Source organism: Ambystoma mexicanum, chromosome 2q, assembly GCF_040938575.1.
Source record: "Ambystoma mexicanum isolate Mex_15411 chromosome 2q, UKY_AmexF1_1, whole genome shotgun sequence".
Classification (NCBI taxonomy): domain Eukaryota; kingdom Metazoa; phylum Chordata; class Amphibia; order Caudata; family Ambystomatidae; genus Ambystoma; species Ambystoma mexicanum.
This window is the reverse complement of record NC_090924.1, coordinates 1,211,255,772-1,211,270,857: the sequence shown is the minus strand read 5'-3', so window position 1 is coordinate 1,211,270,857 and position 15,086 is coordinate 1,211,255,772. Positions and strand designations below refer to the sequence as shown.

The 15,086-nt window shown below is 43.7% G+C and overlaps 1 protein-coding gene across 2 annotated transcripts in view; it reads right to left on the bottom strand.

The window, feature by feature from the left end:
- The window catches only part of LOC138569074 (uncharacterized), a 510,565-nt gene that overhangs the window by 47,672 nt on the left and 447,807 nt on the right, over positions 1–15,086 (bottom strand). The window lies entirely within an intron of this gene.

Sequence of the window (15,086 nt, the reverse complement as noted above, 5' to 3'; positions counted from 1 at the left end):
GGATTTGACCACTAAAAGGGGGTGGTGGGCTTTGTTGATTGCCACACTGTTCTATGCACTAGGCTGGAGAATGCCCTAAATAATTGTGTTTGTAGCAAATAACGTATAGGCGATACATTTGGGTTAAAGGTAAATATACAGGGTTTAGCATTAGACCGAGGCACTGTAAAACACTACTAGAAACAAATTCACATTGAATTAACTCGCTTACTAGCCGCAGAGGCTGGCAGCACATTGCAAACTACACGTTCCCAGGATCACAAGGTAAGAAAGGACGAGCCTTTCATACTTTCAAGGTCAGGAAGCAAAGCTCATGGGCGCCGGAGAAAGGCAGTGAATGCACGAACATTTTATAATTCTACATATTAGTTTAATGAAAATGGTCTACTGACGGTTTTAAAATGCCCCATGGCATTTTTCAATTGCCCCTTTGCACATCTTAGCCTGGGAAGAGGTTCGAAGAGTTCCTAAAATGCTCCCTGCTCTCGGAAGGTGGTACTGGCCTTTAAAGGAAGAATATGGGGTCGGGAAGACTTGACAATCTCTGGAGAAGGATACATGACTTTACCCGTGCATGAACGTGCAGGGGGAGGGATTTGTTTTATGGTATATAGGACACACCCTCAACAGGTGGAGGACAATTGGCTGTAGTAGTCATAGATTTTAGGTCCACTTACCCGATAGGGAGTGAGTGGGTGGTGGCACATCTGTGTTAGAGCAGAGGGTTGCGTAGTAAGTGGCGGACCTTGTTAGATGAGATTTGCGCATAGTGCAGGCAATTGGTATATTTGCATCATTTTTATTTATGGGCTGAGGAGTAGTGAAGTTGTGGAGAGAAGGAGAAGAGGAATATGCATCAGTGTGTTGTTGAAACATTAGTATTTTGTTATGATAAAGTGAAGTTACTGTGTTTTATGTTTATTGTGGCTGTGGAAATTTCAGAACGGCCAGAGCCGAACTAATGTGCAGGGGTGTGGTTGAATTGAGGGAGTTGCAACCAAACCTTAGGCACATTAACAAAGGACATATTTGTTAAGGTGGGAGGCCTGTGGAGAGGACCAGTTGTATACTTATGGAAATTAACAGGACAGGCCTTTGGAGAGGTGAAATAGGGTGAACGAGTAAGACAGTAAGTACAAGAGGAGAGAGTGAGTGTGAGTGGGGGTAAAAATATTTTGAGATAATAGTAAGGGGCGCCACCAGAAGAAGGGAGTAGAAATGCATACTCTAAAAATGTGGGAAACGGGCCCAAACTGCCATCCTATTATATGGACTCGCCCCTTGATCAAATAAATTGCCCCAATATTATGATAAAATAGTAAAATACCACTTTCAGTGGATGTATGACACTTGGAAAAGGGTTATCAGGAAGGGCCCAGAGAAAGAACATTTCAAAAGGTTATAATTGACATTATGTATTCATATCTGTTAGCAATATATAAAGATGCAAATCTTAAAAAGAGACAGGGCATTTTAGGTCACTAGAAACTTTATGAAGAAACTAAAGTAGAGAAATGGAAGGAAGCAGGGGAAGAAGAGAACGCTAGTGCTCCACCCCCTCCCTATGGATCGTTTCAATTATTAAAGGCGGCTGAATGATATAAAAATCCTAAGCGGGCATCTCCAGACGGGGAGAAGACAAAGAAAAATAAGGCAGAGCCAGAACCTCACTCGACGGATAAGACAGTGAAAGGGAATAAGAAATATTTAGCGGACATGAAGGAAAGCACACACCAGCAACTGTACTCAATGTTTAGTGAAGCAGAAAAGGTATAGAAAGATATAAAGAAAAAAGGGAAGGAACAGGGAAAAGGAGAGGACCAGCAGGGATGGACAGCAGGACGTATCAAATTTAAAATTGATGACTGGGTACAGGTCATGGAAGAGGACTAGTCAGACATGACAGAAAGCAATCATAATGCATCAGACTGGGAGGACAGCAGTGACAATAACAGTCAGGTTGACGAATTAGACCATTGCGATTTAACAGGTGTAGGTAAAGGAAGTAGGAGAAAAGAAGGGGAAGAAGAGGAACAAACAGGGAATTGGGGAAATAGGCTTCGAAGCAGGAAAGCGATGATGGCAGTGGCAAAAAGACCACGACCGGGGTCGGGGTGGGTTGGCGGGGGAAGCCCAGAGCACAAACTCAGTTACCCCTTTTACAGAAGGCAAAAGGGGAATCACTTTTTGTATCCTGGCAGACGATGGATAGGAATAATTTGGTCTACAGTTTACCTTCACTAATGGCAGGGGCCAGTAACTGGATATATATATTCGAGAAGGAGACAGCAGGGATCCAACTGGTCATATGGGACATCAAGAGTTTATTGGCAGCTTTGATAGGGGGGACAAAGTGACAGAAAGGTATACAGGGGTAAAATTAAGCACTAATATACATGATGCAGCACTTTTTAACAATTACCAAGCACACGTGTGGAAAGCTCTCAGAGAGCTCTGAGAGAGCTGTATCCAGATACGTCATATATGGCATCAATATTAGCATGCAAAATGAAGCCAGATGAGGACCCTGCAGAATACATTTGATCAATACATGAAATGTGGACACACGAGAATAAACAGTAATAGGATGGTAAAATACCTTTATTATATCACATTCGAGTGAGGTGGCTCCTCGCAGATGAGCAGGCTTCCATAGAAAAAGTAGCAGGAATAGAAGCAAAAGGATGGCCTGAGAAACAGGTGACTATTGTACATTATTGTAAAAGATAACAGGAAAATTATAAGGAGGCAGTAGACAACGTTGTAAACGCAGAAAATAAACTTGTGTTGAACAAACTGGCCAAAATAAGCATGGAAGGGACAGTGCTCACGGGACCGGTTAGCGTTCCACCCGCCCAGCAGGGGGGACTTCAAGTAACACTGGTAGCACAGCAAGGGGGATGTACACAAGCACAACAGATGCAACAGCAGCCAGGATTTTATAAATGCATAACAGCATGGATTTGCATATGCAGGAGGAGTAAACCAGTACATGGGACAATATCACAGGAAGGGGGTGTTATCCATTGGATATAGGGGTATGGGGCCCCAGTTTGGAGGACAACGTTTTGTTTGCAGAAACTTTGGTCACTATGCCCGAACATGCCCACTTATTCAACAAACAGGACAGCAAGTAGGTGTGCAGCCACAACAGTAAAACATGCAGAAATCCACACAACCTCAATACGCGCAAATGATACCACAGCAGCAGATGCAACTGCAGCCTATACAGACACAGGGCATACCAACACAGGGAAAAGTATCAGCCCAGGTGGGAATGATAGCTGGATCACAGGGTACTGTAAGCGTACTGCAGGCACCAGCGCAGGCACACACACAAGAGAAGGTGACAATATTGGGACAGAATGAGATGACCCATTACACTGGGGTTGCAGTGGTGGGTGGAAATCCATTCACATCTTCAATGAATAAGTGTTCCCAATAGGGTGCCCACAGAGAGTACGAGTGTGTCCTGCCCTAGCAGTAAATGAAGACACCGAAGAGGAGCATGAGGTAGCAGTTCAAATAGGCCATAGGGACCTTTCCTTTCTAATAGATACTGGAGCAACTAGATCCTGTATAAAAGAAGGGGGGATTCCTATTATCCAGCAGGAAATTGGACATCCAAGCGGTTTCTCTATTACCACTGACAATAGGGACGCAACAAATTGTAGTGCCATTATTATATTCAAAAGACACAGATATTAACATATCAGGAAGAGATATGTTAAGCAAATTGAACACCACAATTTCATTTTCAGAGAAAGGGATGGTGTGCACCACACCTGAAATTTACCCAGCCAGGGTGGCAGTGTTGATACAAGCATACTATTCGCACAGCACATTGAGCGGGATACCCATTCACAAAGAGATGTTCTTGTACGGAGTTCAAGTACTGGCAGGATGAATCCCAGGGATACAAGGAAAAGTCTTCCGACTGTGAAATTAATTCATATTTAGACCATGGTGCCCTTCAACCATCACGCCAGGTACAAGCACACTGCTGTACCTAGAGGAAGTAGTAGTGAGAAAAGATATGATTATACTGGTTGCTGCAGATGATGATAACATGGAGTGGCGATCAATACTGTGTATCGATCTCACACTACCACTGACAGGAAGAACAGACACAGTGTTGTTTGCTACAAAAAACAAAGAGGAGGGAGAGCTAGTGTTTCAGTTGAGCATGCCCTGTCCAGAACAGATAAAGGAAAGAGCAGTGCCCCAGATGACACAATTGGTGTATAAAGAGACAAAACACATGCAGGAGGATTTGGAAAAAGTACCAAAGGATCTATGGACCAAAAGACCCCATGACATGGGAATATTGAAGGGGGCAGGAGCAGTGCGCATTAATATAAAGGAAGGAGCACTGCTGCCATGAGTAAAGCAATATCCCCTCTCATGAGAAGCAGATGAAACTTGATGCTATGGAAAACTGCATGCCTTATGGCAGCAAGGTGTCATGTAGGAATCTACATCATCGGCAATACGGCGATCTAGCCCATTAAAAAATCAAAGAGTGGGGCGTGGAGATTCATAAATAATCTCTGTCTCTTAACCGCACCATCAAAGCAGAATTTCCACTAATTCCAAATCCTGCAACAGTTTTCTGCAGCATCCCAGCAGAGGCACAGTACTTCACAGTAGTGGATTTGAAGAATCCTTTCTTCTCTATTATCCTGCACCCCGAATCTAGGTTTCTCACTGCGTTTACGTATTGCGGGTCCACATTTGAACACACGAGAATGCCCCAAAGGTACTGCGAGGGAATCAGCCTATTTAACAGAGTGATACAAATGGATTTGAGGAATTTGCAAGTAGCAAGTGCAGAAATACAATACGTGGATGACCTTTTTGTGTGTAGCACTACAGAAGATGAGTGCAGGAAGGACTCAGTAACACTACTAACATTTCTGACTGACAAAGGGTACCAAGTGGACAAAGAAAAATTACAGCATTGCAAAACAGAGATGGTTTATATGGGGCAGATTGTATCAGTGGTTGGAAGAAAAATAACACCAGAAAGGATTGAGGCAATACATAAATCACCCTAACCCAAGACCGTGAAAGAAATGAAACAGTTGTTGGGTTTATGCAATTACTGCAGAGCATGGGTCTTTGATTACTCCACATACACCAGGCTACTTCTTCGGGCACTAACCTACAATGGACAGCTGAGATGAATGGAAATGATGATGAGCTCACAGACGAGCTGGTACATGTACCAGTATTGGCCACGCCTAATTACAAGGAGAAGTTTAATTTGTTTTCACACTCAGACAGTAAAGTAATGACAGCTGTACTGACACGAAAGAAGGGTAAGCGACACAAGCCACTGGTATATTACAGTGGGTCACTAACCCCAGTGATTCAGGGACACTTTCCTTGTGAACAGGCACTTAAAATTGAACAGGTGTCAACAATAATAATCGGATGCCCAGTTATTTTGTACATGCAACATGCAGTGTTTATTCATTTATTTATTTCATTTATTAAAAATTCTTGTATACTGTGGCACATGCCTGTGGGCCCCAGGGCACGCACATAAAACAGACAAACAGACAAGGCATACAAACAAAGATCAGTCTGAGAAATGGTCAGTCTAAGGGCAGGGGACAGTAGGCACAGGTGCTGAAAAATTAGTCAGGCGGTAGGTCAAAGAGAAGTGTTTTCAACTTTTTCTTGAATTCTACCATTGTTGGAATAGCTCTGAGGCATGGAGGAAGCAGATTCCAAGCAGTAGGGCTTCACCAATTTGAATCTGGTCTGTACCGTTTTCAGTAGGTTCTGTGACCTGAGTGTACGGGCTGCCACATAAGTCTGAAGACTTACCACCAAATATTTAGGAGCGTGGTTGAGAAGACATTTGTGGGTCAGGGTAAGTACTTTATGTGTAATTCTGACCTTCAATGGCAACCAATGAAAGTCCCATCTGGAAGAAGTTTTATGAGTTTGTCTTGATACACCTTGAAAGCCTGCTCTTTTCTGCATAACCATAAGGGAGGATATATTAGACTGCGAACTGCCACTCAAGAGGCTGCTGCAGTAGTCTAGTCGAGAGTTGATTAGGACTGTAGCCAATGTTGCTGCATTTTCGTGTGTCAGTAATGGTCGAATGTTACATAAAAGTTTATTGATCAGGCCACAGGAGGATCTTGTCTGGGCAACATGTTGGTTCATGGTGAGATCAGCGTCTAAGACAACACCAAGAGTCTTGACCTTTTTTAGCCACAGGAATCGTGGAGCCAAGGATGAGAAAGCTCTTCTATTCAGGCAAAAGAGATTTCAGTTTTGAGCTGGAGGCGACAATCAAGAGTTCAGTCTTCTTGGCATTAAGCGCAGGAGAGTTGGTAGCCATCCAGGCATGAATTGAAGCATAGATAGAGTTGAGATTGCCCAGGTTCTCAGAGTAGGAGCCAGATAGTTTTATGACAACCTGGGTGTCGTCTGCATAATTTGCGTACTGGACACCCAGGCTGTCAAGGAGCCTTAGAAAAGGGATGATATAAATGTTGAACAGCGTGGGGGTAATACAGGACCCCTGTGGGACACCGCACGTAAATGGGGTAGGTTTGGAGAAAACCTCTCCCACACTCACTCTGGCATTGCATTCCTAGGGCCCAAAAAAAGGAGATCCATTGGATGGCCTTAGGCCTTAAGCGAGCATCCAGCAACTGAGCGTAGTCTATCCTCTAGCAACCTATGATCAAAAGCAGAGGATAGATAAAACAACATCAGTACAGCTGGTTGCACAAGATCAATACTCTGCAACAGGCTAGCCTTAAGATCTAGCATGGCGGTTTCTGAGCCATGCCCCTTTTTGAATCCGGACTGGTGTGTCAAAAGAATGACATTACCCTCAACAAGGTTCTAAAATTAGATGTAAGCCACTTTATCCAAAATGTTTAAAAGAAAAGGGACATTTGTGATGGGGCGATAGTTATCCACTGCAAAGGGATGAAGAGTCTCCTTTTTTAAGAGGGGAGTGACCCAAGCTTCTTTTAGAAATAGCGGGACAGTCCCCTCCGCGAATGAGAGGTTGATAAACGTTGTGTCCCATGGACAGAGCACATCCAAGCATTTGATGAAGAGACTAGATGGACAAACATCACCCTGACAGGAAGTGGGCTTCATACTCGAGATAGTTTGTGCTATGAAGGTTTCAGAGCAATGGATAAAGGAGAATAAAGTGGAAGTGGGTATTTATATTTATATTTGTATTGATATTTTATTTGTATTGCACTCGTACACAAGTGTTTCAGAGTGCAGCCAGGCAAGGGAGGGGAACAAGGGAGAACAAAACAACAATCTTACTAGACCCAGTGACATTGAGAACGGGCAAGTGCATGGGAGAGGGAAGGGTAAGTGCAAGGTAGGGGAGGAGAAGTGGAAAGTGCTGAGCAAAGGAATACAAATAAATAATAAATGATAACAGACAGGGTGTGTCTGATAAGTGCAGAAAAAATGGGGGTGCTGTAGGGTTACAGATAGAGACCCCAGTGTAAGCGATTGACAAAAGGCAGTGCGGGTGGGTTGCAGGGTGAGCAGGTACCTGGGCCCGAAAGTCAGAGGGTAACCAGGTGCACGATGCAGAGAGAAAACAGATCAGCAGGGGAGAGGAGGAGCAAAGGCAGAAGCAAAGAGGAAGTTCTTGAGGTGCTTCCGGAACCGGAGATGGTTCTCCTCAAGTTTCAGAGTGGCAGGGAGGCTGTTCCAGAGGGAAGCCCCAGTCGAAGACAGAGATCTACCCGCAGCTTGTTTCTTTAAAAAACGACTGACCCTGAGGGAGTTAGAGGTATGGTAAATTCCCCTTCTATACCATCCACATGAGGCAAAACCATACTATGGCAAGCATCCCTGATAGACTGAATGTTGGTTTGGTGCGAAGAAACCTTATTGATGAAGGAGTCATGAATAGACTGACACCAATCTTTGTCTTTCGCTGGAGCCTACACAGAGGGTGGCTTATCCTTGAATTCGCATAATTGTGCAAAACGTTCCTTAGAACTGGATTTTGCATTCAGAATCCTATCATTATATAAGGACGATTTGGCCAAAATAATGGCATCCTTGTATTGTTTCAAAACACGCTGGAGACCAAGTAATAATACTGGGTCACACAACCGCTCTCATATGGGGCCCAAGATGGGCACGTATTTATATCTGATTCGCAACAATATGTTGAAGTATCCATAATATACCATACTTCTTAGAGAAAGGAAGATGAGTCTTTCTGATTCATATCAAAAATGATTTATCCATAGTAGTTCAAACAAAAAGCTATCACTAATAATCCTTAGTGAGGAAGCAGTTGCCACAATCCACATGTATTAGACTAAAAAAGCCAATGCATTTCGGAAATTATTTCCTTCATCAGGGCGAGTCTCATTGGTGTGGTCAATGGTGAAAAACAGAAGGTCCTGCGTTCATGCCCACTCAGCAGTGGGTTGTAAATGACATTATGCACAAAGGCATGGAGAAAATCCACTCGTGCTTACAAGGAAACCAATCTTGTAATAGCTGCACTGTGTACCTTTTATCGATACATACTTACTGTTGTATGTCCGTTTCACGTTGGCTTGAGGCTGTGTCCTGTGCCCGTAATGACGCCTGTTCAGCAGCAACATTTTTGGTGAGGGAGGTATTTCCGAGGTGGGGGATCCCAGATGAAATTCGCTCTGACAATGGACAGCATTTCCTGATTGGTTTGATTGGGGAAATAACGGCCCGTCTAGGAATAAGGCACAAGATATATACCAGGCCAATGGTGTGGCTGAATGAATGGCCTACTAAAAGAGCTCTTGGCTAAGCTAACACTGACACTTGGTAAGACATGGTTGCACTGATTATCTCTTGCTCTCTTTGCTTTGCACGATTCGCATGAAGGAGACCATCACCTCACTCCTCATGACATTGTTACTGGTTGGAGAATGCATGCAGCTTTCTTTCTGGCAAGTACAATTTTGGATTTTTGGATGCTAACTCTTCTTCTAACATCTTGGGGGAGGAGTTTCATATGTAGCTTTCAGGACTTAAACAATCTCTTGCTTATATATCACAACAGACAAAATCAAGGATACTGACAGAGCAAGCAGGGGAAGTAAACAATGGCGAGCAGGCAAGGGAAATTCAGCAAGCAGTCCTTCTCTACCCTGGAGATGTTTTCATAAACACGTCAGAAAGAAGAAAATTTTACAGGCCCACATACTGTGAGGTACACAACACCAACAGCGATCAAGGTTGAAGGTCGGTGAGGATGGGTTTACATCAGCGACGTGCGCAGGGACAAGAGCACCAACTCCCCCAGAGAAGAGGGGCAGAGCACAACGTGATGGGAAATATACATCAGCTCTCATTAACTTTTTTCTCAGCAATAAAGTTTTATAGAAGACCACCAGGGAAGAAGGAGAGGGTGTTTTTCGGGACAATGTTTTCATAAACAGACAGAAAAAAATGTCTATTTTATGGAGTGTAATAGTATTAACATGAATTAGTATAGGATTGATATTATTATTAAGTTTTCTTTTTAACGAAAAGAGTGTTACACATTCAAACATTAGTGTGAATAGACCAAAAATAAATGTGTTAAATGAAGAGTCCCATCATGAAAAGGGGCAGGTTATATCATCCAGACAGTGTTTCTATCCAGTGGGTGGATGAAGGGGACGAGATATACACAGATAATTACGTACAACTTGACAGGATGGCCGAAAAAAAAGTGAAACCAAAAAGATGATAGTAGGATATATAACAGAAGGCTCTAAAAGGGGGGAGCAAATGATTAGTGAACACAAACGACTGCAGTGTATAGATAAAGATAAAGTGTATAGATAAAGAGGGACGTAGCTTTCCCTGGTGTCACTCAAGACCATTAATGAGAATAAAAGGAGCAGTGCAGTATGGTGGCCAATGGGAGGGGGGAATAATGCAATTTTGTGCTGAAGGTTTGGTGGGATTTTATCAAAATGTGGTGTCCAAAGTTAATAAAAGCTGCAAGGCAGTTTGGGGGAAATATGTACATGCATTAACTTGGATAGGTGAAACTCATTAACCAGTTTACACAAAGGGCGTTACACAATACCCTCTGTATTTCAGGTCCAAAGGCTCCATCCATTTGGGAACTAACACCGGCTCTGCCAAGTGGATGAGGAGTGTGGTGCTGACCCAGGGTACAGCTGTCATTATGGACCTGTGGTGGGCATGTGGCTCGAAGGTCTAAGCCCAGCTTCCTCCTGATTGGAGTGGTGTTTGAGCGATTGTTATGCTGCAGAGCCCTGCCCTGGTGGTGCCCCAAAGCAACAACAACATGGGGTTTTCATAGGAGCAGCCAATTGTGCTGAAGGAAAAGGTAGTGCAGCAAAGCAAGCAGCAAACAATGGCAGGAGTACTAAAAAGAAAACGGAGAGAAAAAAAATATTGGTCCGAGAAGAGTGCAAAATATCTGGCAGCAATTCCTGCTGAGTTTCAACTGTTTTCCAAGGCAACCACTTTTTTCGTACTTTACTGATTCCAGGAGTGCAAACTGCAGCTAATGCCAAGTGGCTGCAGCTCACCCGATACGAGTTACTGCCACTTACCAATTCAACAGCAAAGGGCCTAAATGCAGAAAAGGAAAAGCTGAGGGCACTACGTTTGTTGGCACTCCAGAATAGGTACGTGTTGGGCCTTCTCACTGCCATAGAGGGAGGAGTTTTTGCCAAGATAGGGAGCACTGTTGTACCATAGTGCCCGATGGAGAAGCATCAAATGGGACATTGAGAGTAGCTCTTAATGAAATACAGACAATCCATGGGAAGATGATAAATGAAGCTAATGGATTGCAATCGAACAATTGGGAGGACATGCTTTTTCGCCAGGGAGCCTGCTTGGCTTTCAGGAGTTTATAAAGTGACTGTCCCCACATTGGTCCTCATGCTCGTCACCTTCTGCATTGGCAAAACTAAATTGAGACTTTATACTAACGAAGGGAGAAGAAAATGTATGTTGCCCCTGAATTTTGATGGGGTAAATGAAAAAAATAAGCCCATGAACAAACTAACCAAGGGTGAAAAAGTTGATGATGAAGTTGACTGGGTTACAATACAACCAGAAGATATAGAAAACTATGATGCCTATTGGATGTGTTACGATAAAGATGGGCAGGGGTGTGTGCTGATAGAGGGACCATTGGAAGACTGGTAAGAAAATGGAGGTGACTTGAGCAGACTAAACATAGTATGGACTCTAAAACAAGAGCAGCAGAGTGGGAACTGGGGGAAGGAAAAGAGTTAGTTATTGATAGATAAATAAAAGGGGGGAATAATGTGGTAAAGATGCAAGTTCAGTGTGATACAAAGGCACACACTTAGCTGCGGGATTAACCCACTAAAAGGGGAGGGGCTTTGTTTATAGCCACAATGTTCTATGCAATAGCCTAGAGAATGCCCTGAATAATTGTGTTTGTAGCAAATAACATATAGGCGATAAAGTTGGGTTATAGGTAAATATACAGAGCTTAGCATTAGACTGTGGCACTGTAAAACCGGCCTCCGAGCATGCTTTTTACTAGAAACAAATTCACATTTTATTAACTTGATTACTAGCCGCAGAGGCTGGCAGCACATTGCAAACTACATGTTCCTAGGATCATACAGTAAGAAAGGGATAGCTTTTGATACTTTCAAGGTCAGGAAGCAAAGCTCATGGGTTGGGGGAAAGGCAGTGAATGCAGAAACATTTTATAATTCAGCATTTTAGTTTAATGAAACTGGTCTACTGACTGTTTCAAAATGCCCCATGGCGGTTTCAAATGTCCCCTTAGCCTGGGAAGAGTTTCGAAGAGTTCCAAAGATGCTACATTAAAACAGTAACTTGTTAATGGTTCAAGGCTCTTGCAGTATCATGATTGGTGGTATTCCCATAAGAAACAGATGTAGATGACTGACGGCAGATGAATAAAGATCCGCTGGTCATCTCATATATCTCAATGCTTTGGCACTATGATGTGGGAATTGTGGATTGGCCTGAGACGTCACAGAGGTGCTTGAGGGTGGTGTGGCAAGGTTTACAGGACCCAATCATTTCAGGGTAATGTATATCCCACTATAGGGGAATCACGCAACTCTACCAATTAGTCTCACATGGAGAACTAACCCAATGTTGCAATTTGTTTTGATGCTAATTAGTTTGTATGATTATTAAAGCTTTGTTTTTTGGGGAGTATCTTTGACAGCGCCTTTCATGCAGTTCTGCTCTGCATTCTGTCTGAATCTTGCTTTACCAGCTGTGACTGGACCCAGAATACATTGCTTTACTTCTTGCTTGGTGTTCACTACTTTTTGGTTTACCTTTGTACATTTTCATTGGTGAATTCCGAGGCCACCCGCAGTACAGTAATCAGTAACTTTATAGTATCCAGAGGCCATCCATTGTGGTAAAGGTTTCACTTTGTTATCAACTCTTAGTCAAAGAAGGATTGTTTTCAGGCAGGAAGTAATGCAGGTTTATTCAGGGCCCAGATGCTGCTGGGACAGCTATATTCAAACAGATTGCTGAAAAGAATTTCACAAAAAGGCGCTGTCAAAGAAATACCCCTAAATCTAAGACTTTTATCATAATTGAGCTAATTAACATTAGTGACTTTGCAACATGAAAAAATATCTCCCCACACTGAGCTGACTGGTGCTCGCACATTACATCCTTATAGAAGAACATACATTATGTTCTGTAATTGGATCCATAAACCTTCCAACACGACCCACAATTAAAATATGTGACGTCACAATCCAACCCGACGTCCCGCATCATAATGTCAATTCATTGAAGCATTTGAGATGACCAGCAGAACTTTATTCATCTGTCCCGGTCATCTCATCTAAGTTCTCGTGAGAAGCACTCCCTACTGATGTGGCAGGATCATTATTAGGCTATATTATGTAGGATTCTTCTTATGCTATGTTATGCAATGATTTGCTATGGTATGCTACATTTGGCTCTCCCATACAGTTAGGCCTCAGAACCTCCATGTCACCTCCCTCTGCCTCCTGTGCCTGCTCTACACGCAGCACCCCGTCATGCATAAACCCCTACTAGGGCAGAGGACACATCAGACCTTCACTTGCGCTTATTCTCTACACGTTTAGCATTAGCCCACTATAGGGGAGATAACAGAAGGGGGTTCTGTGAATGCCGCTTATTCATAATACAACACAATGTCCCCACAGGGCTGCATCACAAGGTCACAAGTAAGATGTCGACATGTCCTTTTCCGCCCCTAGCTCCACCGGCCATGCCACCACCTCCATCCGCCATTGCCACTGCCAACTGTCACACTCCCCCAACTGCCCACACCACAGAAAGTTGCCAGACCAGCTACCCCCCACCACCCTGCCCTACCTCTTACACTGCCCGCATGCACCTCCGGCCACCTCATCTTCTTCTCCCACCACAACCTCATCTTCCTCCCCCTGCCCGGCCTCCATTTCTACCATTGTGGGCCTTTACTTACATGCAACCTCTGACCCACTCTCATCAAGGTAGGTCAGCACCTCAATCTACATTCACTCTTCTGCCTACCCCCAGTACTACATGCGCATGTCTGATTCAATATGACAGAAATACATGGAGGACATGCAAGCACTGTCCAACTCCTACACTTTTAAATCCAGGCAAGGACAACTTACCAGGCAAGACATTCAATTGTCACATTCATTTATATCCGAGCAACCCTCTCTACACACTTGAAACGCCTCAACATCCTCTGCTCCATCCACCCTTATGCCTATTCACACCTTCCCTCAGGCTAATACTGATGCAGAACCTATTAGGATTCACACTCCCTGGTGATCCACACCGAGTATCACCTGAATTGTCTGTTTCCATTGGTCCAATCACTGAACACCACGCCTTTCTGTTAAGGTCTTGTTCACCTACTAAGGTGTTAGTTATTGATATGCTATGCAAGATGCATTGTACCATTGGTTGTTCATCTGAAGGTATTTATCTAGAGGTTGCACAATCTAGGAAAGCTTAAGGTTGGTTTCTCCTCCAAAAGCCCACTCACCTGGAGCCTCCTACAGAGCCTCCTTCACTACTAACACCTGCACCAGCTACACAGGTACAACATCTTATTGACTCAGTGCCAGTGGCACATTCTCTCTGCTTAACCTGTTAGCATCACTCTCAAGCTGGGGGTGCCTCTAGACACATGTACCCCAGTACGGAATATCACCTCAAGCAGAGGAGGGCATCAGGCATGTCGTCTCTCCCGTCTTTGCACAGACTAGGACTGAATCCCTTTCGTGTTTCCATACTGTCTCTCGCCTGTCATTCTCGTATTAATTGTTATCCTGTTTGCAAACTCTCCCATGCCACACTCACTTTTCTCTTATTTCTGGTATTTCTATTTCTAGACTCACTTACTTCTATTATTCCTGCTTGCCCTATGTGTCCAGAACACCCTATGGCCTCTGTGTTTCTTATTTCTGTTTCTCCTTAATGATTTTGACTCACTCCAGCCATCTATTCAATGGTCGCTATCTCTTCGTCCAGGCAAACTGTTCCGCTGTGTTCTTGTGTTCCTGACGAGGCTCTGTCTCCAGAAACTCTCCCTTACACTGTTTCTCTGGGTTTTGTTTCCTGTGTCTCTTACGTCTGGTCTTTCCTCTAGCTCTCTTATTCCTGATTATCATGCCTTCTGTCTGCAGGTCGTTTCGTCCCGTGTTTTGTGTCTTTATTCTTCTGTGCTACGCCTGATTATTTTATGTGTTCTGTTGGTGTTCACTTTTTCTTTTATGGTCTCCTCCTTTACTTCACTGCTCCTTTCCTATAGCTCTACACCCCCTTTTTTTCCAAAGCAATTCACCTACAACACATCCTCTGGTTGCTGTCCCCCACATGGCTCTGTAGGCCGGAGGCCTGCAACTTTCATTGGGTTGTTCTACAACTTAATCTACGACTTCCATGATCCCATGATACATTTTCCACTTGCATCTTGTGCCGGCCTTCTTCTCTGTCCCCATCCCCATCCATGGACTTTATTGATGCCCCATCTCTCTTCTCTCACTCACCTTCCCAGGGTGGTTCCACTATGATCCAATACATGG